The sequence below is a fragment of the Falco biarmicus genome, chromosome 2 (assembly GCF_023638135.1).
Source record: "Falco biarmicus isolate bFalBia1 chromosome 2, bFalBia1.pri, whole genome shotgun sequence".
Taxonomy (NCBI): Eukaryota; Metazoa; Chordata; class Aves; order Falconiformes; family Falconidae; genus Falco; species Falco biarmicus.
Genome location: NC_079289.1, coordinates 101,233,324 through 101,259,827, shown reverse-complemented (window position 1 = coordinate 101,259,827; position 26,504 = coordinate 101,233,324). Strand labels below are relative to the sequence as shown.

The window sequence follows — 26,504 nt, the reverse complement described above, 5'->3', positions numbered from 1 at the left end:
TTGAAATTGTTTTTACACCCTGACTAAGTTGGCCCATATTAACCAATATGCCAGATGGATATAGGAAATGCCTTAGATTTTATGGCGCTTTACAACTTGCAAATTACCCAAACCTATTTGCTAGAAATTATTCAAGATATTAAGGCCTCTATTTTCAGAATTAGCTTCAAATTCTGTGCCTGCAAATAATTACAGGTACAATTCACAGTAAATAGTTGCAAGGGCATTTTCTGATACGTAGATCTCTGCCTACCTGATTATGCCGCAAAAAGATGGCTATGTGCTATGAAATGTTCCCAGAGTAATCTGTCTCTGGCAAATTTCTTCCATGATGGAGCCTGAGCTGAAGTCCTCTCAAAAAACCCAAAGTTAAAAAGTGATTATACGATTACTGTTTATCTTTGTGGAGCACAGCTTTAAAAATGTTTCTTTAAATATATTCTTTATTGTCATCATCATTTCCCTGGGGTCTGCTGCATGGGCAAACTTATGGTCCATCACCTAAAAATGTCAGTGTGATGCCTTTGGTACACATAAGAAAGATAGATCTTCCTTGATGTTGTTATAAAAACTGTTTTCATGTTCCAGCATTTGGATTTATGAAGCATAGTGTATATGTATTATATAAATTTCTTTAAAGTAGTAGACCTACAAAAAGTAAATAGTGCTACCATTAAGTAAAAAAAAAAAAAAAAAAAAAAAAAAAGAATGATGTTAAAGGAGGCAAAGCATCACAGGTTTTATAAGGCTTAATTTCCAACCTGCTCCTTGGGCTTGAGACAGTTTACATCTAAATATTAGGGTGAAGAGGTTATTTAGATTAATTCCAAATTTCTGCTTACAGTGAGCCACTGCTAAGGCAGTGTGCCCTCTGGAAGCAGTGGGCATGTGGGTGTGAGCGACTGAACTGAAATGTCTGAGATGCTTACAGTCAGATTTTGGTATGTTGTGGAACTATAAACTGATAAAGCTGAGAGTTTTATACATAAAAATCTGCAAATAATTTTTACTATCTATTATCATCTCAGTGTGCTATCTCTCTCCTCAGCTGCCTAGAAAAAGCATGTGGTGTCTCGATCTTTGTTCCAGAAGCCCATGGCTGAAGTTGTAAGCTCTGGTCAGATTTCTAACGATTTTCAGGAGGAAATTTTTATATGTATAACTGGAAGTTAAATATCTGCTGCAAGAAAGAGTGCCTAACTGTATCCCGGCAGCCACACACACACTGAGGCAGGACAAAGCTTGGGAACCTGGCATATTGCCGACATGCCATCTAAAGCCAGTCTTAGTGAAAAATGATCCTCTGTGCCAATGAAAAAACATCAGCTTGACAGAGATTTTAATGGATAATGGCACTGGGGAAAGTCAGTGGTGGAAAAACATTTAGCGTGTCCAGTAGCCCAGAGACTCTCATTCACTGGGAGAGTGAGGCTCCAGTGTCCTAGGCAGATGGAGCAAAGCCTTCAGCCTGGGTCTTCTGCCCCTCCTGTAGTAAATGCTCCTACTGATGCCACTTTTTTCATAAAGTTCCACAAGGGAATGTTTTGTCAAAAACATCTGACACGGAATGATTATCACTGCCCCCGAAATTATGGCCAGCTGGCAATTCAGGAAATTACAACGTTCAAATTTTTTGGGCATGATTCATTGGGCCAGGGCTATTCCCAGTTCTTCTACTCCTTGAGATATCCTCTGATTTTGGTTGGTTTTGGCAGTAGGGAAAAAATATTTCAGACAGACTGTCTTTGTAACCTTAGATGGTTGCAGGTAAGTGGCTATGGCAACTCAACCTCTCCACCCTGCCTTATGGGCCAGCCAGGTTTAGTGCCTGCAGCTGCAACCATGTTGCTCACCTGGAAATGCCCATGTCTGCTTTCTGCATGAGAGAGACAGTCTGCACCTCCTTCAAAGCAGCAGTGTTTAATATACAAATATTAACGGCCCTGACAAGTTTTTCCAGCTACACTATGGCTCCACAGGGCAGGGAAAGTGAAATATGGATGGAGCTAATGTTTATTTTTCCCTGCCCTGTGGAGCCACTGTGTAGCTGGAAAAACTTGTCAGGGCTATTAATTCCCTTGGAGTAAAATAAAAGGTCGTTTTTAAAAATGTAAATTATGACATTCTTAATCATTCAGGTGAGTAAGTATGCCGGCAGTGAGTTACTAAGGTAGGAAGAGGATGCTTCCTAATAAACACTGAAGAGCAGAGAGATTCCCTCCACTAAGTGATGCAGCATTCAGATTTATTAAAAGGTTCCCTAGTCAAAATCACCTTGTAATTTCTGACATAACCTCTTTACTGGCATCTGCAAACTACTCGTAATGACCAGGGCCCAGCTTTATGGACTAATTAACTTATGAAAATAAGAATTTTATTTCCTACTGAGCTTCCATTCTAAAACTTGGTCCTGTCTTTGCTTTCAAATTGGGTGACACTTTATTCTTCCAGAGAAGGTTGTAGCTACCATGAAATTTAATGCAAATATCATGGTACTGACAAAGAGATTGTAATATACATATACACAAGCTTGCATAATGGCACATACCATAAATATACCATGCATTTTCTAGGACAAGTTATCGTAGGGCAGGATGTGGTGGATGGATTCTAACTGTAATCTCAATTGAAATATTTGGAGTGGGACTTTGCTAACATTTTTTGCTATGTCTTCCATTTGGTACTTGTAGAGAATGCCAAACAGGAGAGACTTCTGGGAAACAGTTCTGAAATCAATAAAAAAATGTGTGAAATAAGTAGGAATTCTATCCAGAAAGGAGAGGGAATCAATGTTTTATTCAAACTTTCAAAAATTCATTCTAAACCATAGGCTAAACTTTCTTCAAAGTTAAGGTTCCAGAAAGCTTGCACTGACTGAGAACATAAATGGAAAGGATTTATGGAAATATGCAAATATAGTGAAGGTTACAGTTCCTTCTGCAACATTGCCTGCATCTGTGAGCAAATAATAATGTGTCTCTGTTGTCCAGAAGCACTGTTGCCATCTCTTGAAAAGATGAAGAAAATCTGACTTCATAGGTGATAACTGACAGATAATGTCTTTAGGCTTTTTGATGGCTGTGAACTCTGTCTCTCCATCGCTAATGAAGGTAAAAACTGACAGCCCCACAGAGGTGTTATGGTCATACAAGCTTCTGTCATGGGGGGAAGCAGCTCTCATGCCAGTGTGTCGCAAAGTCAGCTTGTTAAATAGAAATTAATTCTCCTCTTTTAGCTATTCTGAATTTAGGATGGACAGAATATGAGAAAAAGAAAAGAGGTCTGCTAGGCGTATGTGAACCGTTGCTTTGAAATTCATTTTTTCACAAATTCGTGTAGTGTTTAATTTTGTACACTTTCAGCCAAACCTCCCCCAAAGGCAGGCTGAGTTCTGAGTGCCCAAAACAAGCAAGGATTTGCCTCTTGGTACTGTAATGAGATGAAGCACCATAACAAGCAGTGTGTCTTGAAACCTGACAGTTATTGACGAAAACAGCTATAAAGCACTTAAAAAGAGCAATACTGAGATAACTCAGCAAGCAGCATGTGGCAATGCCACAGAGGCAACTCATGAACAGTTGCATTTAGTCAGGTCCTGTTGGCCCACGTAGTGGCAGGATGCTTCATCCTCTTCTGAAAGTGATGAGAATAAATCTGCATAGGATTGCCTTTGGAAGTGGTGAGAGAAAAGGGAACAGGACATACTCCCTAAGTTCCGCAGAAGCAGGTCTGATTATAGCTTCAGAAGACAAGTCAAGGCGAAGGCAGTAATCTGCCATATATCCCTCGCAAGGACTGCATCCATCCTTTTCTTGTGTGGTCTCTCTGACATGTCCTTCAGACTGCAGCTTCCCTCCTCTGAGCTCATGTCCAGCCCAAATGCCTGAGGGGTGGCCTCGGCAGCCTGGCTCCTGCACCAGACCTCAGCAAAGAGCAACGCAAAGCTTGGGGCACACGGGGAAGGAAAGATGCAGCCAGAATAAGAAATTTTTGCTTCTCTGACATTCAAATTAGCTCTGCCAACATGTGGAGACACAAGGATGCATTGTTGGCAACCTCAGCTGCATATAGGGAAATTGCAGAGGTATTTATTAGCTGGCATCCTGGTGGAAGGACCTTGTGACAAAGGACAAGAAAAAAGCTGGGGTACCTGATGCTTTGCTTTGCCTCAGTTTTCAGCGATAAGACCTGCCACTTCATCTTCCAGTTTCCTGAGCCTATGCAAAGTACGTGGGAGTGTAGCACTTCCCTTTGCAAGGGAAGGAGGAGTTAGGCATTGTAGTGGAATGAAGCTGGGTTAATTAGCATTGATAATACACAGCTGTGGGCTGGCTTCAGGGGTGTTGGGTTGGCTGATGTAGATCAGGTGCAGCTGTGGCAGGTTGGGCAGCCAAGGAAGAGGGAGCAACCAAGGAAGAGAGAGCAACCAAGGAAGAGAGAGGAGGAAGAAGCAAGAGGAGAGAGAGCGTGGGCCCTGGGTGAGGAGAGACAAGGGGAAGGCAGCAGAGGGACTGGTATGAAGGGTATACTGATATGAGATGGTAAGAGACCTTGTTGCAGCTTGATAGTTTGGAGAGTGCTGCGATAAGGCATTGCTTAGGCCAATGGGGCATGATCAATAAGCCCAGAGGGGCTGTGTCTGAGGGTGCTAGGCAAGCTGGGTGATGCCATTGCAAGGCCTTTTTCCATCGTCCTTAAAAGGTTGTGATAAATGGGACAGTTTCTGGTGGATGAGAAGGCAGCAAATGTCACCCCTGTCTCTGAGAAGAGCAAGAAAGAGCATCTGGGTAAGTATAAGCTGGTCAGCCTCACCTTAGTCCCTGGGAAGGTTATGGAGCAAATCTGTCGGGAAGCTATTCCCAGCTACATGAGGGACAAGAAGGTGGTTGGGAGCAGCCAGAAATAAAATCCTTCCTCTCTGCCCCCAGCACTGTCCCTGATGAAGTCAATACAAGGCAAAACAGCTGGTTGGAAGTATTGAAGAATGAGATACTTCAGGTTTCTAGGTGAAGGCTTTCACATTTTTACTCTTTCAGATTGTGTCTATAGCCGTAACATCCTTGTGGCAGGCATATGTCTTTCTGCAATGAGGCTGCTGCTCTATTTTCTGCATAGCCTTAGCATGCTGAGTGGAGGTGTTAGCTTTGTGCTGTGAAGTAGGGAAGGGGTAAGGCTTTTAACAGCGGGTTTTATTCTTGTGACTTCAGCCTTTCCCTGCAAAGGTCATAAAAGCATCTATAAAATATTTGATTTTTGTAAATACCCTAAAGCTGTCACATAATCATTGCCTGCTTTTCACTCCCTGACAGGGCAGCTGTTGTAGTTATGGGAAAAGTACATGAAGAAAACTGTGGAATATTAACACTGAAATTCCAGTAACAAAAAAAATGAAGGAAATGGAAGCTTTTGTTGCTGTTGTTCTAGCCATAGTGCAGACTCTGCATTATATAATTACAGTAAACTGAACAATACAGTTTCGCACTAACATCTAAATGCACAACAGTAATGCCAATCTGCTGAGCACTCCCCACTATAACGGGTTATGCTGGTTATCTTCTCACAAACATCGCTTAATCCCCTTTATCAGAGCAATGTTCCTATGCTAAAACCAAGCAAATTAATAGTGTCCTGGTTAGGATTTTTTTTCAGTCTGATGATACCCTCTTCCCTTTTCCAGACATTCATCACACAGACATCCCTGTCCCAAGGAAGCAGCAATGCAGTAAACACCACTTATGCCACCAGGCTGTCAGTATAGTACCAGTATAAAGGACAAAATTATAAAATAAAATTTGTCCTCTAAATCAGTTTAACTTTTGACAAATATTTACTGAAATGTCAGCAGTGACAAATGCGATGTGCAACAGGGAGCAAGCTTGAGTAGAGAGGTCTCCACACTTAAGCATGTACATGTCCTAAAATCATGAAAGGATCGTTTCAGGCAGAGCCAGGAGGCCAGCTGAAATATAAGAGGGTAAAGTCTCATCTGGCCTTACAGTCTATAAGGCCAATGCCAGGTTTGTGTAAGCCACCTGAACAGCATGAATCTCTGTGCCGCACCAGGGACTATGCCACGCGGTATGACTGGTAACACTAACATCTCCTCATTGTTGAGCCTAAGTGATGAAGCCTCGTGTTTTTATCGGGAGAGGGATCAAATTAGTGCATTTGTGCAAGTAAACTTGACTGCATATTCTGCAGTTACTGGTCCATGTCCTGCTTTCATAGACAGAAGGAGAAAGTAAGAAAGATGTTGCCCTGTAGCCTTTGGACAAATGTTGGAATAAATGTGCTCCATCTGCCTTTACTGGGTAGTGCTCATAATGGATCAAAGCACACTTCCTTCAGTTTATCCATGTGATGTACATGGAAGAAAGTTTGCCTTATGAGTCTGAGATAGACTCACACATTACAGTTTCACATATGGCTTACAGTATTATAAAGAGAAAGAAAAGACAAAAGTTCAGCCCTGGAATCTTGGAAGAGTTTGTGGATGCCACATCTCAAAAGACACTTGTGTGAACTTGTGCATGGACCAAAATGTGCGGTTTAAGGCTACTGTGCTAGATGTATTTAATGGGAGTTCTCTTCTACAAGATGTGGCAGATCAGGATTTTCTCTGTGTCTGCTTTCAGGCAGTAGATAATCTTGTCTGTGTAAGCCTCAAGGAGGTCAGAAGCTGATTTAACAGCCTTATCTTTCTGGAAAAGAAACCTTATTCCCAGAGGTATAATATAAGTGCTCATGTAGGTAATGAGCTATTGAACTTTCCTGAGAAATCATGAGTGTGATCCTGCCTTGCCTTGCAAGAGCTGAAAATGGTTTCCAGCTGCCGGGAGTTTGGCAGCCATAAAATCAGTTGAGTCCTGGCTGCAGTTTCTACATGATGCATCATGAGATACTACTTTTCATTAGGTAGTGAGCTTTTATGGGTCTCAGGCTGTCTCTTAGGTGTTTTTAAGCAGTGACAATGTTCCTTTCCCATGCTGTGTGTTCCCTGAGGTAGCCATTTTCTCTCTCTGGGTCTCCTTGCACACCTCTCCTCTTCGCCAGTTAAGCATCTTGAGAATGAAGTCCTCCTCAGGAAGGAGGAAGCTAAGTGCTTGCAGGAATTTAGTAGCTGCCTTTAAGCAACACAGGCACCTCTCCCCTGCCCTTAACATCACCAGAATTGTGAAGTTGAATGTAGGTACCTCTCAGACCTCTCCTCCTCTGATTTGCTTCTCATTTCCTTTGGTCTTCCTTCCATCCCATCACTTCTTTTTCAGTATCTACCAAAGTGACATCTGAATCTGTGGTCATTAGTTTTGCTTCCTTTCCCTTGGTGCTCTTGTTCGTTTCTGTCAGTGTCGTGGTCCCTGCTTTCAAGACAAGCCATTTTGTTTCCTTCTGTGCAACAGTTTGTTTCTCATCTCTACTTTTATTCATTCTCCATGAGGAGTATTCTCACATCTGTTATTTTACACTGTGCCAGTATTTACTTTCGTCACAAATATTTTCCTTCCTAAATCACTTTATTCCCTTTTTCAGCCCATCCCAACCAATATTAATCAGTGCTTTGAGTCTCACATTTTATTTTTCACTCTTGCAGAAAACTGAGGTTTTTCTACTAAAAAGCCCATTTTCCCCAAAGGTGGCAATAACTGCCATGATCTTTCTCTTCAAACCCTCATTCAGCTACTTTGCTCCTCGTCTTGGTTTCTAACTCATGTCATCATCCTTCTGCTATCAACCTCTCCCTCACTTTTCATTTAACTTTCACCTCCTCCCCTTCACTCTTCCCCATGTACCACTTTTCCCCTTCAGTTTCTATTACTCAGGCATGCAACTGTTCCTGTATTTTCTTAGTCCCTGTTGCAGTCTCATCTCTCCTCCCTCCTTTTCCATGAGAACCCATGAATTTCTTCTCCTGTGCTGGCTCTTTGTTTCTGGGTACAGTTAGGTTTTGACATGGGTGAAGAGATCCTTACCACAGTATCCAAGAGCAGTAGTTGCTCGAGACTGGACGATAGCATAGAGATAAGAGACTTGATCTTTATTAGCATTGATCTCATCTTTCAGACCTTTCCTTGTCTATTTTTTATGGCCTCCCCTCTAGATGGCCTCTACACAGACAGCTGAAAACTGACTGTTTCAAATGAAGATAAACAGGTATTTCCAGAAATCCTAAATTCTCTGGGAAATGCTGAGTCAAAAAAGGGAAGTGATTTGTCCAAGACTGTCCCCACTCCCGCGACCACGCAATTTTCAGTGCCTAAGCAAGCCCTGCCCCTTGCTGCTCAAGGTCTGTGCCCAGCACAGCTGGGTGTGCAGCCACGTGGTGGGACAGATGAAGGAACAGGTTCAGCTGAAAAAACTGTTTCTTCAAACTGAGATCCTTTTGGACAAGTCAGTTCCCTGCATGGTTCAGCATGGAGCCATACAAACAACCCCGCTGGGGGAACGGAGGGCCAGCCTGGTGACAGGAGCAGTCTCTGTGGGTAGAGGGCACACTGTGGTTCAGACTGGCTTCAGCAATACCTACTGGCATGTGTGAAACCACACACAAAAAAAAAAAAAAAAAAAAAAAAGCGCAAAACCATCAATCAGTTGTTTTGTTCCCTACATCCATCAGTAATTGTCTCTCACCGTGAAGCTTGTTTGATTTTGCTAGGTGACAAGGAAGCAAATGCAGTAATTTGGTCTCAGATTAAAACTAAATGACTGCTGCCTGAACAAGAAATCTCTTAGGTCAGCTAGAAGGCACCTGGGATGGGAATTACAGCATGGAGAGCATGGCAGCTAAATATTCCCATCACAGCATCCCTTCAGATGCAGAACTGACACAGTTTGGTATGCACTGGTCATCAGAAGCCAGGTGACCACATTTCTATCGATGCTGCCCTCAGCCACTGTTTTTCACGCTTAATTGCCACAGGCTTTCACACAAAGATGTAAAGATTATGTAAAAGTCATACTGGGTCAAAACTGATAGCACTGAGGGATTTCAAAGACCTTTCTTTGCTATCACCAATACATTGTTGTTTTTAGAAACATTTCCTAATAACTTTAAAATCACTGCAGCACCACTATCTCCATGCTACACTTGAAGATACGTGAGTAGTTTTAGATCTTGTTTTAGGGGCTTGTGTTAGGTCTTAAAAATATAACCACAACTGGAACCAGATGGCATTATTATTTGATATTATTTTAAAAATCAACTACAGATACATGTTCTACCCTAAAAATAGTTTTATAACCTTTAAGGAGAGAAAAGACAGTCTATGAATTCTAGTCTGGAATTGTGATTTAAGCAGTCAGATTTCAAGGTGGCATAATTTCAGCTGTTCCTGTAGACTGGTAACTTCTAATTTAGCCATAACTTAACTCAATAGCAGGCATAATCTCCTTGCTTAAGAAGTAATTAAATTTTTAATAAAACCAAGGAGATGCTAGGACAAAACTAAATTAATATGGCATAAAAGTTGTGCATACATATCATTAATTTAAAGACAGACTAGATGTTATTTAGAATGACTTAATTGAGTATTTCCAAATATGAACATTTTTAGATTCATTTGGAATGCATTTTCAATTCTGAATACAGTAGGTTTCAAATGCTTAGTACCAATGGAAGTCTCAATCCCTGTAAAGCTGTTCTTATATGTTACCAACATAAAAATGATAGGGGAACATATATTTGAGTTCTTATATGTTACATAATACTTGGGTTTATATGTTACTGGTACTGATACATGAGATCTGCATCAGATCTCAGCTCTGAGCAGCTCTCTGGTGAGTGTGTGCAATGTAATCTACACACGTCCAGTAACTGATGCAGCATGAGCTCAAGAAGACAAAGTTACGCAGAAGCCAAGTGTTTAAGTTAGTTATCTAAATTAAACTCAAAGGAAATGTTTCAGTCTTGCTGAGTTTGGGTTTAGGGGTCTAGGGTTTGTAGGGTTTGGTGGTTTCTTTGTGTTATTTTGGGGTGGGTGGGGTTTGTGGGATTATTTTGCTTTCTTTTCATTCTCCATCTAAGTGGAAAATTCTTATGAGTTATAGTTCCTATCAGCTTCCTATCTAAATATAAGCTACCACTTTCCATAGTCTGCAAAACATCATTTATAGCAATGAGGTACACATGAGTAATTGGAACCTGGATTTAACCTTCAGCAAAATATCCTAGAATGTATTCAGCTCATTTTCTAAAACTTTGCTAGAAAATGCACTCTTCTTCTAGGAACAATCAAAGTAAGATTTCCCCTTAAGCCCTTGAGTACCTGTGTGCATGTTGCTATTTTATTAGTTAATTTGCTGGCGTAGCAGTCAATACGCTCCTGGATTACTCTGAGAGTGTGCAGAGTATTTGCACACTGTGCCCAATATATACATATGAATTATCTTTTCTGGTTTAGCAGCACTGGTGTGCCCTATAAGCAGGTACTACTCAGGGTAACCATAGTTCAATAAAGCTTTTTGGTTAAACTCTACATCACATGTGTTTTCATAAATGTCTTTGGTGGTTTTGCTTTTTGATTCTTGTATAGCTCAAAAATAACATGAAGTTTTTCCAAGCAAAATAACAACCCTAAAAATGTAAGCCCATTCACTATGTGTATGGTGAAATACCGCCTATTCACCCAGACCTACAGAAGGAAAATAAACACATCGGAAAAGGTACAGTAAAGTCATTCCACGTTTGGATCAAGAAACTATTGAAATTCGGATCACGTTATTAAAGGCTCCACCATCAGCAGCTTTTTACATACATGAAGTGTGCTGGTGGGTAATAGATAGCCTGCGTGCTACCGAACCACCTGCAGCTGACACCTTCCTTCGCCAACATGAGCAGAAGTGTCAAGGGCTCCATGAGCAGCGATACTGAACTGCACTGATCTGCTGCTGCCGTCAGTCTGTGCAAAGTAAAATCCATGTATTTAAAGTTCTCTTTTATAAAATCAGTGGTAACCTAAATGGTTTCTGTTGCGAGTGCGCATGTTCTGTGTAGAATAGATGCCCAAATGTAAGAATAAGTTTTTGGAGAGAGAAGGCCTGATTTTCTTAGTAATAATGAGTTTCAAAAAAAAGATGAGCAGTTAGCCTGCACTGAAAACCTTTGCAAACATGACTCAACGTCAAATGGTTGAGAAGAAAGTAGAGGAGTTTTAAAATGCAATTGACTACGAAAACATGGCTTCTGTACAAGAGTACCATGGTATATTAGCCTACATAACCTCCACTATAGCTGGAAATCACAAAACAACTAATGCAAGGAGAGAATCTAGCCCTAAGAAAGCTACTGGTGAAATACAGCACATTTCTGACCCCCCTCCCTCCCTCTGTTGATTACACGTTATCCAGACTGGCAGACCCCAGCACCTTTGTTTTGTGACTTATCACTGGGATCTGGATGATGGCATGATAAAAGGAATTTTATGTAACAGGATGAACAAGGACTCTGGACTGGCCTTCCTCCTATTAATTATCTTAGACTCTTTCCCTGCCTGATCTCTCTTTGCTGCTAAGTTGCTTCAAGTACCTTTAGGCCTCCTTCACCTGATGCTCAGTGCATCATCTGATGGGGTACACCCATCACTCTCTCCCGGAGGGCACGGGCATCTCTGCCACCACTGAGCTTATCCCCAGCTTCAGCAAAAGGAGGACTGTTTCATTCCCAATGACGACACCCTTGCTAGTCTCCAAGGACAGACACTTCTGATTTGGTCTTTTACCTTCATAGCCTGCCTCTCCTTTCTCCAGGCCCATACTGGTCGGCTCTGGATCCCTCCATGGAGGCTGCCAGCAGCCCACCCGAGGGCCCTCCAGCTCTCCTCTCCTGTGCCTGGGGGACATGAAAGGGGCTCATGCAGCTCAGGGGCGAGATCTGGTTTTGTTGCAGTCACTTACGCTGGTACCTCACTGATACCCTTGTGGTGGTTAGTCAACTGCTAACGAGAGCCATCTCTTGAAGAGAAACACAGGGCAGCCGTGCTGGCTCAGGCCAAAGGGCAGGCTCTCCTGCTCTTGTCTCCAACAGTAGCAAACCGTGGATGTTTAGGAAAGAGCATGAGTATCTGGGAAACATATAGCAGTCTTTCCCCCAAGAACTCAGTGTCTGCGTGTCTGTAGCTCACTCAGCTCCAGAGCCAGAGGTGATGTCTAGCCATTTATAGCAGGATCTGCTGGATTATTTTACCAGGACTTTTCCAATGCCTTTTTGAACCTGTGAAAGGCTGTTAGTTTCCTCAGTGCCCTGTGGCAAGGAGTTTCACAGTTTAACTGCAAGTTATGCGAGGAACCACTTTATAATGCTGTTGCAAATTTGGCCTTTGCTAGTTTCATTTCATGCCCCTTAGTCCTTGAATTCAGAAAGGCAAGGAAAGCTCATTCCCAATTCACCTTCTCCTCCACCTTGGTGATTTCATGGCCCTCTGTCTCAGCGTTACCATCTTTGCATGCCGGCTCTATGCACTTTCCTGTCATGCTTCAAGCTATTTTCATTGCCCTCGTGTGAACCTCCCCTATTCCTGAAAATACAAGCAATGCTCTCACAAATAACAGGCTGTCAGATTTTCAGATATGCCTCTCAATTAGTATGTGCATACATTCTGCACATGCTGGGATCAAATGACCTTTGTAAATGTGGCTTGCCAATACAGTTGCTTGCGCATTTCCAACATCGCTCTCTGAATGTTATGTGGCTTTTAAATCCTGTTCTCAAGGGTTACCCGTTTGGTGAGCTCCATTCAAATAAACACTCAGCAGAGTCTGATCTCAGTGTGGCAAACATGCAGAATACAAACAAACCAAAAACAACCCCCAGCAGCAATATAAACTTTTAAACTCCTACTTTTATAAGTACTACATACATATACATACATATAACCTGTGCTTTGTGTTTTCTTGAGCCTATTTTCCTTCAGTAGAGATTATGGTTACTGTCAAAAGTAGAAGCAGCATTCTCAGTAAATTGCTTCTGCAGTTATCAAATGTCTTTGGATTCATTTCAGCATTTAATCACCCTCAAAAGCTGTTTTTTGCCTCATATGTTTCTGCATCCCTTAATCATGGAGGAATTAGCTGCCAAATCCTGTTTGGCATTTTTTGTTTATTTTTTTATTGGAAAATATATTTATTTCATGTACTGAAATGAGGAGTGATAGTGGTTTGTTTGGGTTGTTTTTTTTTGATGAATCTACCCACAATTCTTCACCCTAACCGAATCTTAATTCTCATTCAGATTGGACAAAGAGGATTGCTGCCCTCATCCCCTCATCCCCACGTATCCTGTCTTCCCACATTCTGTGCCTCTTTTCAAAGAACCGCTACTAAAGGAAACTTTTGCCTCCTTCCAGCCTCCTCCTTACTCACTTTTTAAAGAAGTAAGATTGTTGCTGGGGCTCTGTATACAGATAGATAGATACAAAGAAACTTGCAGGTTTTTCACAGACAGAATCAGTAGGGCTTTCCTCTGAAATGATCTTCTGCTATGGATTACCAGATAATGCACCTGGAACTACATTAGTTTGTTCAGGCTCATGGTTTATCTGAAAATCATTTTCCAGTAATCTTATGTACACCATCTGGCTAAACATCCTGTTAGGAGCCAGCCGCTGAAAGGAGGAGGAAGTACTCTCTTCCCCCAAACCGTTGCTAAGCAGCTCAAGTAGTAACAACCACATCATTTATTCGGTCTGTGCGAACCTGGGTCCAGCAAGATCCTCTGGCCCCATCTGGGGCATGGACATGCAACCGGGGTTGTCAAATGAACAACAAGAAATGTTTGTTCCCCTCCCCTCCGACTGTCAAGCCAAACTATTTTCTTTTTATCCCCCCCCCCGCCCCCCCCAAAGCAATTATTATCGATTAGTGTTCATGAGCCCAGTTATCAGAAAAGGGACCCTGTGCCTCCGACAGCACCAGTTCCGTGCCGCTTGATGCTGTCTCTCCCCAAGTGCAAGGATTTGTAAGCCGCAGAGATGAATAGAGCTGCTCATTGGACAGATGCAGTGGTGAAGCAAAGAGACCATCTGGGATCCTAAAAACTGCTCCCCATGCAGGTTCGTCCGAACTCTGAGCCATGTGAGCTCAGATGTACTGGCCCCCCATGCCACCTCCTGTGCCAGGTGGCCAGTGGCAAGAAACCCCAACCTGCCATCAGCATTGTGAGGGGGAAGGCAGGCAAAACTGGGGGCAGGAAAATGCACCCCTCACGTTCTTCTGTGGGGCAGAAGAAATCCCTCCCAACAGCACCCTTTAAAACGCACTCATCACACAACAAGGACAATGAGTCCTACTTGAAGATGTACCAGTTAACTCAGGCTGGCTGCTTGGGCATCAAAGAGGATACCCTACTAATGGGGCAGGGTATGTTGTCTCTAAAATCAGTCAGTCTCGGGTTCCTCCCAAAATTAGACATGGCCCCTGGGGCCAAATGTAAGGCTCCCTCCTCGCAGGCAGGGTGTCTTGTCTCTAAAGAGGTCATTCCCACCCATTCGCAGCACCTCACCTCCTGCTTCAGGCCAGGAAAGTGTACCGGTGAACACGGTAGGCAGCGTCCTACTTAAATTAATTCTGCTGAGATCTTACTCATTAATCTCCGGGATGTTGCAGGTGCATTTATTAACGTAAGAGCCCCATGTTAAAATGCTGTGATCCTTTCTGACATATTAAGCCATTTTTAATTTGCTCTCATCATCTCCAGCCTCTCTAGTAGACATTAGATAACTCTGGGGTCCTAAATAAGCCACAGTGACTTCAGCAGAAAGCAAGCAAATTATTAATCTTATGCAAATGCCTGTTTAATTTTCAGGGATCTTGGCACCATTGTAAGTGCTGGAAGTCATGGACTATAAAGAAAAAAGGTAATTTCCTGTTTGTCTAATTGATCTTCTGTAACTTTTCTCCTGGCTGGTAAAGCTAGGTAATGGAATTTGCAAAGTAAAATCATTATTAGAAGTGCCAGTATGACATTTGATTAATCCAGTCTATTTAGGCTTAATAATACACACTTGACTTATGTTCTGGAAGCAAAATTGCCAGCAATTTCCCCTCCTGCTTTTTAAATATAGTTATAAACATCCCTAACATTATGATACATGAACCTATTTCTTCATGAATTGTTATTAGGAAGTGATAATTCCCCCATATGCATGCTTCATCAGCAAAAGTATGTTTTCTGTAAGACTTCTACCCACAGGAAACTTTAGGTCTATGCAATGTCCAAAGATTCCTTTAAAGGACCGATGCCTTTCTCCCTTCCTGACAGGCTGAGACAGATCAGTTCTGGCCACCTCTTGAGTGGCAGATTTCCAGGGTAAACCCAGAAAGTGGTGATGACTCAGGAACTGACATTGCTCTCACTCAGCACTGAACCAATTTTCTGTCATGCTTCTTCTTGGATAAAACAGAAAATAACAGTATTTCTGACTGTTCAAGGAAAATAAAGCCCATTTGTTACTTCTTTTCAGTGGAAGCGTCTTACACCCAAAGCCATGGCCAGCTCCAATTCATGGGGCAGGTTTTGTCTCCACCCACATCTTCCTGTGTGATTTCTATTAGATACAGCATCTTTCATCTCTCCCCAGCCCAAGCCACTGTTAAAAATTCCTGTGCATTATGACAGGTATTGCTTTAACTCAGCAATGAACAAAGATGTTTCTTCTTACAAAGTGCTTTGGTGTGAAAACAACATTTTTAAAGGAAGGTACAACCATTGCAAGTGATGCACAAGAACTGTGTAAGATCTGCGTTACTTTATGGAAATCTTTTTTGTAATTGTGCTAAAGAAATTATTCTATTCCTGGTTTCATTTCATTTTACGATAATTGCTCTAACTTCTATTTCCATCACAGTAATATTTAGTGCAATCATATCCATTTAATTTGATCATTTATGTTCCACTGCAGTGATCAAAACAGGCAGTCTACTACTTCATGTTACCATTTGTTACACCTTACTAAATCGGGCATCCAAATAAAAGCAATTATTGTAAACAAATATGAAATGGTACATTTTACACTACAAAGTGTTAAGAAAATGCCTTTAAACCACACTATTTTCAAGTTTAGAAATCTTCCTTGTGTTTTGTTTATACTTGCTCTGTGCTTCATAGCCTGGCTTTGGTTTGTAAGTCAAAATTGTACAGAATACATAATAGTAAGGTTTGAAATAAAGATAAATTATTCCATATATTATTCCATAATAGGTTTCAAAAGTGAGTTTATTTATACAGGCTGCATTTAAATGCTTCTCACGGTACGTCTTTTGGGGCTAGGACTGCCTGCAAAGAACACCAAAACAAAACAAATACTGGCAGGGCAGATTTGAAACCAAACACCTTTTAAACAAAGAAAGAAAGAAACAAAAAATAGTCTGGCGCATTTTCAAGCACTTTTTTAAATAAAAGCGAAGTATCTTTGGAAACCTAAGATCTGACTGATATACCAGAAGTGTTTACTTGCTCTTTAATGGGAGGTGTATAAGAATCAAGTGCAACTGTTCAGGGATGCTCCTGGGAGGCTCTGGAGGAGATGCTGGGGCGGCAGGAGGGAGTGCCTGGGGAGAGCACCTGCCTTCCTCTTCTGTCAGTGGTATCATAATTTATGATCCTACCCCAATGCTGAAAATACTAAAATGAACACTCTTCAAAACCATAGACCTGAATGTACTAACAATTTTGGCTTTTCTGAAATCTTCCTTTTCAACGAGTAAGTGAGTCATCCTCCCTTCCGTTCCTCCTGACAAGCTTGTCTTTTGTCTGTAGCTCTCACGAAATGAACCTCCGATTCTGTTTTATGCAATCAGTAGCCAGATGGTGACTGGACAAGAAGCAGCCTGATTTACCTCGAAGTGATACTGAACTTCCACAGCTGCTGCTGCAAGGGAATATTCCCTCCCGAACGAAGAGCAGTTTCTGGGGCCCACAATGCAGTGCCAAAACTACAGCAGCCTGGTGTTTACATAGAGATTTATTTTCTTATTTGACTGTGCTCCCATGAACGAGGAAAATGAAATCTTTGGATGTCTCTGTTAAGCTCATCCCCTACAGAGAAGAAAACACTGGTGCAATTGCACTAGGCAGGGAGAGAGCTCACCAGGAGGACCACACACAATCCTCACCACCTATATATTCTGAAAAGGTGGGCAGAGATGGCCTGCCAGGGTGATCGGGAGGTGGGCAATCCACCTTCTGAGTGGGGAATAGATGAGAAAGGCTTCATCACAGAGCAAAATAAAGGCTGTAAGCAAACAAGGTTTCTCTTTCAAAAACCAGTTTTTGGTGGCATGGAGGGGTCTGATACGTAGTGAGGGAAAGGCTGAAGGACACGGCCAGTACATGGAGATGTGGGTATGAAGCAGTCATGAATAAATCAAGGAGAGTAATGAAAATGAGGTTCTGGAGCAGCCTCCCATCCCGACTGGCACCCTCTTGCTCACAAATTAAAAGTTATGTTCTTAGAGGGGAGTGAAGGAAAAAAAACACCCCATTTCCCCCCTGCCTCCTCCCCTTCCTAAAAAAATGGTGCTGGTTAAGATGGGGGCAAGGGAGACGGGGAGCAGAAAGGAGTGACTGCTCAGGATTCCCAGCCACGCTTCAGGGGAAGAGAAGCTGCGTTTATATGGTCTCATCATTCAGCTGGAAATGACAGGCAATGATTTCCTGGCTTTTGCCTCTCCTTTTGGTGACTGTTTAAAAACTGTTTGTGTTGGTTTGGGGGTATTTTATTATACAGAGAATAGGTATATTTGACAAGCCTTAAATATGAGTTGCTGCTGTGCTGCATGAAATATCTGATAGCAGACACATTTTTAAACAGTGCTTTGCAGTGATGCCCCTGCTTGTTTCTGCGAGGAAGTTTTCTGCTTTGTAGTTTGTTTATCATTATTATACCCTGTCTTGCCTGATGCATTCCATGGTGTGTAAATGCAACTTTCATTTTACAGGTAACCCTGTCGAGGATTTTAAAAAATTGCCCTCCAGTCATCCTGCATTTTCTTTCTGCAGTGACTCCTCTTTTGCACACAGAAATAATTATTACCCATTCCGTTTTGGGGTGAAAACCTGCAGAAGGTAAGCCTTAAAGCATCTTGCTAATGAGCTTAAACCTGCCTTACATTGTGTGCTGCACAGACAAGAATATAGTCATTTTATTTTTCTACATCCCAAATTCTGGATAACAGTGCTACCAAAGTATTACACTTATAATATTCTATTAAATTAATTTTACCAATTTAACAGTCCTCCTTATGTAAATGCTGTACTCAATCATTGAACGCATTTTGATTCTCTAAAATGGCTCTTGGTATCCCTGAACTGCATTGCTTCAATTGAAATTGGGATGCTAGACGTTTTAAAGATTTTTCTTGGAAATCAAGGTATTTAATCTTACTCTAATAAAGTAAATATTGGTTAATTGAAGCTTAAGCTTGAAAAAAAGATTAGAGACATTTAATTTGTCAAAATTATATATCATGCTGTAATACAGTAAATTAGATTAGACAGGCTTTACACTTCAAAATTACATTAATGACTGCATACATTTTCTTAATATTATAATCTTTAATCTTAGATCCCTGAAGATACTAATAGTCTCTAACCCATCGCTGACTTTAACATCATTATTTAAAATTATAATTATTTCTAAAATTTTAAATTAAGATTTAAGTTGCAGGCAATAACTGTACACCAGAAAAAATCCAAATACAGATTGCTCAGAATCTAAGATTTCACTTAAACTTCTGTATTAAGAGTGCCTATGTTGCATTCATCGTTAACCAGGACCAGCTGCAGTGGTTTCTTTCTTGCTTTAGCCTAAAAGAGGCTGCTCTGTGCAAATTTAGCTTATTCTCCTCTGAAGACGGGCTTGGCAGGCTCAGGTAGCACTTAGTGCCCTCTCATCATTTCACATTCGCAGAAAATGCTGCCTTGAAAGAGCTTGCAGCGGTAACAAACAAACAAGGCAGGCAGACTAAGACTTCAGGCAGAAATTTTGTTCCAGTGATGGCAGAGCTTGCCATTGAACATGGACATCATTTTGAGGGTGGGATTTTTTCATTCATGCCTGGAAAGGGTAGGGCTGAAGTAGCACAAGGGGTGTGGGATGGTGTGTAGGAGAGTACCAGTTATTAGTTGTTTCCCACAGACTGAGACTATCAAGGCCTGAGTAAGTCAGAGATCTTCACCTTCAGTCTTCACTTCACAGTCAGGTTTTGGAGAGAGGTGTCCATATTCCCCTTCCCCTCAACCACTTGCTTTCACAGGGACACATCCTCGCTTCCTTCCACCTTCAATAAACAAGTGCCTTTTGGAAGAAGATCTTATTCTCGGAGTTTCATTCCAGACCTCACTACAGGAGCACTGCAGTGATAGAGCATCAGTGGCTTGTTCTGGCTCATCTGCACCCATGGGCTCCAATTTACATATTGAATAGATTATTACATCTATTGTATCCAACACATGCACAAGTCTCCAGAATGCTACTTCTAGAAAGGAGCTAAGTAGCCTGGGGTATTTGATTTGGATGAAGAGCCTTTAGTTCAGCAGTTAAATCCCAGCCCATGTTGAGCAAGCTTAAAAGCTGTTGCTAACAGATGACACTGACCAGCCCCACCTGCCTTCAAAAGCCAGATTCAAAGCTGTAACACTGATTGCCCTAATTTTCTTAATCCTAACGTGCACAGCAGCCTGGAGGTACACTGGGGAGTGTGCAACATTACAGTGGGCTGGGACTGCTCTGAAGGGTTTTGTCTCTAAGGCAAAAATTCAGTCTCTCTCACTGGCACTACATCCTTCCTGAAAGCAATGCCTTCAGCTTTGCCTTAAAATATTATCTCATTTTAGAGGTTCAATTTGTAAGGGTTTGGTTGGTTTTTTTCCTTCTGGTTTCCCAAAGTGCATTACTTCATTTTTTACTTTAATCCATCTTGTCTAGATAGGATATATAAGAAGAGAGCTCCAAACGCTGAGTACACAGCTCGGTCAGGAAACTGGAAAGGAGGATGTGGGACTGGGGAAAACCAGGGAGGTAGGGGATGCTGTGTGTTTGAGGGGCATTTTGGTTCAAGAGGAATGGGGAGAAGAAGGGGAGAAATCCATTTTTCTAAAAGCAGAATCAAAGCATGAGAAGATTTAAAAGTGAAAAGCAGAATAAAGTTGTATATGTTTCAGCCACTCTGATTTGTACAATTTCATTCCTCACATGCAAATTTGTCACTCTGCTGTGCAAGTGGAACCACAGCGAAGTTTTAATTCTCGCAATTATGTGCTGGGGGCGGGGGGGAAAGAAGACTGGGCAAGGTCCAGCAAAGGAGCTCTGTAATCTTCCTCCTGAGAGAAGACGTGTAGCTTCACAAAGATATCACACAGCGGTGGAGAACATAAAATGTCCTATTCGTGGCACATTATGTACTAGACCTCCTTAATGCTGTTGAACACAAAAACATTTAGTGCTCAGTTGCTTTATAATATCTCCTCAAGTTACTCAAGGGAATTATGTCTTTACCCTGCTTATTGCTGTCTTTACATGTCACTTTAATGCTAAACTTCTCTGTCAAAATCAGAATTAGCCCTGTCCTTTAATGATTTCATTCAGGATGTTGATCCCCCAATATGTCTAACTGCATGTTAAATTTAAACAGAAAATTGAATGCATCTATAGGAGACAAAATCAGAATTCCTTCTGCCTCATGGAATTCACAGAGGACAGTCAATAAGTAATTTGGAACTGAAAATGTTCATACTTACTAATTTTTTCCTCTTTCAGGGACATTTTCTTAATTATACTAATTTGTCACATGTATCTTCACTTTTACAAGAAGTTCCCTTTTCATACATTTGTTAAAAGAAAGACAATTGCAACTGGAAGGCAGAAAAATGAAAAGAACTTTAATTGTGCATTATAATAACAAATGTGTTCTACTTCAGGTGAGCCAGACCAATTATATATGATTAGTGAATGGAAACAATTGATGTTTCTGCATTTTCATTTGGGTCTGCCGACCTTTTATGGTGAATGTGCTGAAATCTGTCTTCCCTCGGTGCTCAACATGGAGCAAATACTTTAATTTATAGAGCCATTTAGAGAAATTATTTCAGTCTGATTAGAGGTAAGTTTTACTGAATTTGATCAGTATTTACTGTTCTCACCGAAGAATGATTCTTTGTAGCTATTTTTAAATTGCATGTGGCCTGAGCCTGAGACACAGCTATCAGGCTATAACGGTCTTTTCTTCATACCATATTTTGCATCTCTCCATTAAAAAACAGACAAAAATAAATTTGATATGCATATTTAAATTCTACTAAGAAAATATATGAAGTTGAATAAACGTGAGCGTGTACTAAAATTTAAAGCTGTTTAAGTGTTTCCTAAAATTTTAAAGTAGCAAAACTATGGTCAAGTCCAGACTTTGCCAGCGTTGTCTCTGCAGTGAAGATGATGGTTCCCTTTACTGCTCCAGCTGAGCCTGGAGGCACCCTGCAGCAGGCACTGCATGGTCCATGTGAGAGGAACCAAATATTTCATCATCCAGTCAGAGAAAAAGTAGAAGGTCTGGCACAGAATGAAAACCCGAAGACCAAAGATGTTACTGAAATCAAATGGTGTTTCAGTCAGCTTGGCATGGATGTTATTCTCCTGAGACACTGACCAGTGCCTAGTTTGGCACTGGGCTTCATGGCCACAAAGTCATAACTGGAGCTCTTCGAAACAGATGCTCAAAATGACATCATGTAATGTGATGGCAGCACTGCCAACACAAAGAACAATGGCATAGCCACAGCCCCAGCTTCAAGAACTCACTGAGCATTTACCTTCCGGAAAATGTTTGAAAAAACGAAGCAAAAAGTGCACTTTTTAAAAGGACACATAAGGTGATGTGCAATTCGATTTCCTACGGTAATGTTGACATAACATGAGAAAAGTAATTAGAACTCTTATTAAAAAGTAAGCTGCCTTTAATACATCCTTCATTTTCCTCAACTATGACATGTGATTTCTGATGTTTACTTTTGCTTAGCGCTTCTGAATAGCTATTTAATCTGATGCCGGAATCATTTGGGATGCTGTGCTTCAAAATGACTTCTTTAGCAGAGACATATAAAAGATGCAAGATGCACCATGCAAATGTAAATCACCAGAAGCTCTAGTCACTCAAATCCTTATTTTATTGAAACCTTAGCTTTATAGGAATGTTGGTAAGAAAATGTAAATCAGCTTCAAATGGGCTGTAAAAATGCACCAAACCCACATAATCACTGTCCCTCTTCATGTTGTATTTTCCTGCTAAATATTTTCTTCCACCTTGAAAGTTCAACCAAGGCTCTTCCAATACAGCTGGGTCCTTCCCAGCATCAGCAGAAAGATATTCTGCAGCTAATGTAATATTCTGTAACTCCATTACTTTCAGACTGTGCCTTTGGAGAAACCTATGCAAACTCCCTCAAATCTAATGAGGCTGTACATCACTGGATTCACTTTGAAGGTAATAGGGTCGCACAAAGTGACCCGAGGGCATAATTTAGCTACTTACAATGATGATGAGTGAGAGGAAAGAAACCCCCTTAAGTCTCAGAACCCACAGAGAACCTGGAGGTTAGCACAGGAAAATGCTGTTCTATTCTGGGTAAATCTGATACAGAATCAGGGGGGCACAGTACATATGGATCCCTGCAATGACTCTTCATCACATCTTCTTCGGGCAAAACTTTATTTTGAATCTATTTACGTTATCAGAGAATTAATGACATTTTAATTCACGATCAAATTAACTGCAATAATCTTTATTAAGGAAAGAAACCCATTGGCAGGATACCGTATTGCTCAAATATAGAAAGATGTGCATGGAGGGGAGGCACATCAGGGATGCTCACACTAAGAAATCCTGTGGAAGGGACTAAGAAGCTGACCATTTTTTTTCCAGGAGTATCAGGTGTCCAGTTTCCACTGGGATAATTCTCTTCTCAGTAGCTGGTGCAGTGCTGTGTTTTGGCTCTGATGTGAGAACAATGTTGATAAGACCCTGATGTTTTAGTTGTTGCTGGGTGATGTTCGTACTAAATCAAGGACTTTTCAGTTTCTCAGGCCCTGCCAGCAAAAGGGCTGGAGGGACAGTGGAAAGTGGGGGGGGACACAGCCAGGACAGCTGACCTGAACTAGCCAGAGGGATATTCCATACCACAAGACATCATGCTGAGTATATAAAGCTCTGGGGGGGTGGCCAGGGCCTGTCGGTCACTGCTGGGGGACTGGCTGGACATTGGTCAGTGGGTGGTGAGCAATCGTACTGTGCATCACTTGTTTTCTTTTCCCTCTTCCCTTTGGATTTCATTCCTTTCCTTTTCTCCCTCCTTTTTGTTGTAACTTTTGCTATTATTGTTGGGTTTTCTTAATTTTATTTCAACTATTAAGTTGTTCTTATCTCAAACTCAAGTTTTACATTATTTTCTGATTCTCCTCCTCATCCCTCTGGGTGGGGGGGAAGTGAGCAAGCAGCTGCGTGGTGCTTAGTTACCGGCTGAGGTTAAACCACGACATCAGGTAATCAAAGATGCCACCTGTCCACAGCCTTCTGTGACACCAAAGGAGATGCAAAAAGGAGGGGATGAATGGAAGAAAAATCCTGTAGGTTTTCCTGCCTTTTCCTCTCACTTTCCTCAAGGGTGTTTGCACAGAAAAGTACCTTTTCATTCTAGACATGCTCAGTGTAGTAATATTAAGCATTACTTTCCTAACTGCAACAGATAAAATTATTTCCTCTGTAATCAATGAGTGCTGCATTTTTATCATATGCAGTTGGGAAGATAATGATCTATATTTTATTAAGAAGTCTGTGATTTAGCAGACATTAAAGGGTAACTGTCCCTCATGCATGTTTTGCATCCACTTGCAACTAGAATTAATCAAAACTAAACTGACTTCACAATTTTGCAGTACAAAGTGAGTATTCATGTTAATTCTGCACACAGGAAAGCACGAAAAGGATCCAGTGAGGATACAGAGCATATGGCAGATGAATAAAGCATATTTATGGGCAGAGGTGTGGGACTGATTCTTTAAATGCCCCTTGACCAACCCTGCTGTCATTTTCCTTCCCTATTTAATGTTCCTCTTTCTTCCTTTACTTTGCCTGATGCAAACTAGTAGCAGCCACCTCCCCAGACAGTGCCAGTGCCAGACAGGCTAGCAGAGCTGAGTTATTCACCATCTCCAGGTATAGACTCCTCAAAAGGCATACTAGGTGAGGACTATATACAGCGTACATTTTAACTCCCTTGAAAAGAGTATTTATCATTTTACAGACACCTTATCGGTACTGCCTGCCATCTAGACACTGACTCCCATGGAGGTGTCAGTCGAGAGGTCACTCTCATGGGGTTTCTCCTGCAAAACCTGCTCTTGCAGGTATGCAACATGGCTCCCCCCAGCCCTCCCCTTTTTCAGTTTCCAGTGTACGTAGATGGCACGATCTGGTGATCTGCATCATTCTTTAGGAGACAGTTTGAGACTCTACAAAGATCTTCAATCATGATTTAGCACCAGCTCCTCAAAAACTATTTCTCTAGCTCAGAGGTCCTGCACCATAGTCTGACACCCAAAGCACACTTACCCTCAATCTGCCTCTTTTTTGCTAGTTTTCCATGAAAAGATTTTTTTCACTTAAACAAATCAAGTAGTTTGGGTAGTTCTGAAGGTCACCCAGAGATACAGGAAAAATCAGTATTTCCTATAGGTACTGTAAGTGATGCACAGAAATGGTTTCTGTCCCCCAAAGTTATAGCCTGACTCAACAAAGGTGAGTAACAAAATTAAATGACCAGCCTTTACAGAACACCTCAAATCTCAGGCAGAGCAACACTTCCTCTGCAAAAATAGAACAATCCTTCAATTTCTTTTTCACTTACATTGTACTTAATGCTATTCTCTGTATATTTACTTGCTGAAATGGAAACCAGAGCCTGGTATTAAAAGCCCACTCTGGTGGCACACTGGCTTGTGAGGCACTGAGAGGTAGGTAGGCACCCAGCCTGGGCTTTGCTTGCATCTCACCTCCATACAGAGGGTCAGCAAAGGGCACACATGCATTTAAAATCCCACCAGGGTCCTATTTTGAGGCTTCATGGTTTTTTACAAACATGATTTCAAATAGCACAGGATGCCTAAATGTGTCAGCCACCTCCAAATCCTCCAAGGCAGATAAAGCATCGTATCTTTAACATGCCTTAGAACCAGTGAAATTTTATTAAAGGGTGTGTGGAGTTCAATATGAAGTAGTTGTGCGAGCTTAACAGATCTTAAATAGCATGCCCTATCTCCCAGAATAGACGCAACCTTTTGTAAGACATAAATATTTGCTACAGTGACAGAAAATTAATATCACTACCTTTACTCAGGAATTTTGTCGAATAACTTACTTTCCCATGCTCCTCATGTTCACGAGAATCTTATTTCAGAGGGGGAATGCAGATGATGCACTATACCACAGGAGCTGAGATGAAGACTCAGATTTAAAATCGTCTCACTAGCAGGAAGGATACCAAGGGGTTTGGCTAGCCATCCCTCAAAACTGCACAGCTGACAGTTTCTGCTTACAAAAATCCCAGAACAGCTGGATTTTCTGCCCAAAAAGTACTGGGACTCCAGGTGGGGAATTTCCCTCAACAGGGGCTACAGCAGATTAGACGTGGCAGCATCCACAGCTATGGGAACCAGAGCAGGTCCAGGCTTGGAGCATTGCGCCTCTCTCTGCCATACCACTGCTCCTGTTCCACTTTCCTACGATCTCAGGATGAGACAAGCTTTAACTTAGGTGAAAAACAGACACTAGTGCACATTTCTTGCTATGCTTTCAGACGATCCAGCTACCCACTGGTGTAAATTGAAACAAATTATAGCTACCCAAACTTCCGTGGCTGAAGTTGTAAATCTCGCAAGAATTATATATTGGGAAACATTGACTGCACATACTCAGCAGCAGTAATTTCATTTCAAATTACTCTACCTGATATATTATAGAAGAAGTTAGCTATTATCTAGCTGTGCACCAACAGTGATTATTTATTCGTTCGGAAATACATGTCTTACCAGACTGAGAAGTACTGCTTTTCTCTGAGCCTTAACTTGCACAAAGAATGCAATTTATCCGTTCCAGAGAAAGCCTCTGCTGAAAATTCCTAGAATCTGCTTAAAATTTATCACCGGAACACTGTGAGTCTAGTCTACTTGTGAAGACAAAACTAAAAATCAGATGAGGAATACTGCAGCAAAAGTTTAGTGTGTGTGTTAGTGTTTCACATTGTAAATTGAGATATTTTTCAGTTTTACTCTCTCAGCTATTTCAGATTCCATTGTGCTGCAGTCTGATATAGTAGATAACTCAACAGCCTGTAAGTCTTTTATTATTATTACTGATACAAAAAATCTTTAGTTTAGGAGAAACAAAAAAAATAATTTTGCAATATTGTCACAACACGCTGGGTTAGAACATAATAAAACCTGTTATTGTGATGCTGGAATAGCAAG

General features: G+C 41.4%; 1 protein-coding gene across 4 annotated transcripts in view; it reads right to left on the bottom strand.

Moving 5' to 3' along the window:
- Positions 1-26,504, bottom strand: part of GRIK1 (glutamate ionotropic receptor kainate type subunit 1) — a 174,450-nt gene that overhangs the window by 113,510 nt on the left and 34,436 nt on the right. The window lies entirely within an intron of this gene.